The sequence below is a fragment of the Centroberyx affinis genome, unplaced genomic scaffold, assembly GCF_046629955.1.
Source record: "Centroberyx affinis isolate AG114_WGS23_722 - 3 ecotype Tasmania unplaced genomic scaffold, CSIRO-AGI_Caff_v1 ptg002509l_1, whole genome shotgun sequence".
In the NCBI taxonomy this organism is placed as follows: Eukaryota; Metazoa; Chordata; class Actinopteri; order Beryciformes; family Berycidae; genus Centroberyx; species Centroberyx affinis.
The window spans coordinates 27501-30000 of record NW_027280731.1 but is presented as its reverse complement, the minus strand read 5'-3'; the positions used below and the strand labels follow the sequence as shown (position 1 = coordinate 30000).

The window sequence follows — 2500 nt, the reverse complement described above, 5'->3', positions numbered from 1 at the left end:
GACAAGCTTTTAATTAAAGACTCATAAAAATGCTTACTGCTCACACACACACACACACACACACACACACACACACACACACACACACACACACACACACACAGACATACCCGTGCACACACAGACTTATCCACCTGTACATATACAGAGACGCACACACAGTAAATCAAACGGAGGTAGTTAATCTTTTTTGATCTGTTTTTGATACAAGTGAATTCTTCAGAAATCACCAGGATGAGGAGGATGAAATATGGTGATTCGCCAGCTGCTTTCGTCTTGGCCGTCTCGTGCCTGGTTTTTCTCCGCTCTCTGCTGTTCTTTGTCGACAGTGAGAGAAGCTCTGTGGGCCGCTATAGGGAGTCTGCTAGTGTTTCTCATGCAATGTACGCTGGGCTCTGTCCAGCTAAGCACTTCTGGGAATTCCTTCCCAGAGTTGTAGACAAAGAGGGCAATATTTAACTGCGTATAATCCAGCATTAACAGGAAACTTCACGTCGATTCTGATTCTGTGGGATTATGCCCTTTTGTACAAAGAGTGGGTACAAGCTGGTGATTACACACACACTCACACTCACACCCAAACACACACACACAAACACACACACACACACACGCACATGAACAAAACATGTGCTTCAATATACATACCTAAGTGCATAAATGTATTCTGTGATTAACTGTATACAGTAATGCAGTAAATAACACATACAGATAAAGTTTTACACACTCGCTGTCAAAATATCAATCCATGCTTGTTTTATTTTTTGCCCATAGCCTATAAATTTACCCTTCGTCTCATCTTGGGCTGCTCCATTTTTTTTACCCAGTACAAACACCTTGGATGGCAGCTAACTTTCTGACCACAACACGGGCAATGGGCTGTTTTCTGTTGTCTTCTCCTCCGCTGAGGGTTTTCAACTGTAATTCAGCGTCTCTAGCGTGGCATGTTCACACACACAAAGATGGAGTCAGTCATCAATGCCCCCCCGCCAGCGGCGGACAAAGGCACGTCTCCAGAGTCTGGAGTCTGGGGGCTCATTTCAAAGGCCTCCGTCCTCCGGGGCTGGAGGGGGCCTGCTGGGCGGCACTGCCCAGAGGAGAGGGCCCTAAGCTGGACTGACGGATCCACAGTGACTGCCCCCCGCGGAGGGGGAAAACGGTTCCCCCTTCTCAACCCCTTGCGACAGGCCCTGCAGGGCTGGGCAGGGCTGGGTCAGGTGTGGGGCAATAGCTGGGGGGTATGGAGGAGGGGCGGGGGGGTGGGAGGAGGTGTGGAGGAGATCGGCATGTCACAACACACGCATGCACACACACACACACATGCATGGGTATGCATACGCTCATGCATGCGCATTTTCTTACGCAAGGCCGCTCTGTCACTACTGGTCTTTATCTTGATTTTGCCCCCCCCCTCTCTTTCTCTTTCTTTCATTCATTCTTTAACCTTTTCTCATGTTTTTCTCCTCTCCTCCATACCTATCCCCCTTGTCTCGCTCTCCCTCTATTGTCCCACATATATCGGAATGTCATACATTCTTCACCCACTCCCTGTGGGTGAAGGAAGGAGGAAAGAGAGGTGTTCCTGATCCTCTTATCCTCCTCTCTTCTTTCACTAATCTAGCATTTGATTGGTTTATAGCCCCTAACCCATTCACCTGTGAGGCTGAAAGAGATAGCGGCCGTAGATATGCAGGGAGGAACATAACCGTAATTACAGGTATTGGGACATGGATTTCAAAGAATGGCAGTGAGATTAAGCCCTGGATAATTAAGTCTGCAATTGAGTGATCACATTGTAATAGATAATTTGAACAGCAACGGATAATTGCTGAACTGATTACAGGTATTGAGACACAGACACCACAGAAGGCCAGTGAATACGAACTAGATAATGAAGTCTATAACCAAGTGTTATAATATGTGGACAGTTTGAATGGCAATAGATAACTGTATCAGTGATCACAGATATTAAGATGTGGATTTCAAAGAAAGCCCCGGATTAGTGCTAAATGATTAAATTTAATGCCTGAGTGATAACATTGTCCTTACTGATCATTTCAGGGTAAAGTTCCACATGTTTCTGTCCTTTTTACTGACCAACAGAGCTTGAATAATCTGCAAATATGAAGCCATATAAAAAGCCATTTTAAATTCAACAGTTCTGTCTGAAAATTCATTCATGATAGATTTCTATGGGTGTCTGCCTGTATGTGCTGCTCTCCACTGCAGCCAATGTTTTGCCGTGCGTATTTGTCAGTCAACATCAGTTAGCTAGTAAGCATACAAAGTTTGGGGGCTAAGCTCTTGAATAGTGCTGAATTTGAATGATTTCTATCTTACTGATAACAACTGAACTCACAAACCAAGTGAAAAGATTTCTACATCCAACTGCATGGCTGCCTGTTTTGGGGTGGATATACTTGGATACACTTGACCTGTGAGTTCAGTTGCTATCAGTCAGATAGAAATCATTCAAATTCAACAGCATTCAAGAGCCTAG

The 2500-nt window shown here is 45.0% G+C and overlaps 1 protein-coding gene across 1 annotated transcript in view; it reads left to right on the top strand.

Moving 5' to 3' along the window:
- LOC139656660 (slit homolog 2 protein-like) overlaps positions 1-2500 on the top strand; it is a gene marked incomplete at its 3' end in the record, with an annotated part of 9174 nt that overhangs the window by 3913 nt on the left and 2761 nt on the right. The window lies entirely within an intron of this gene.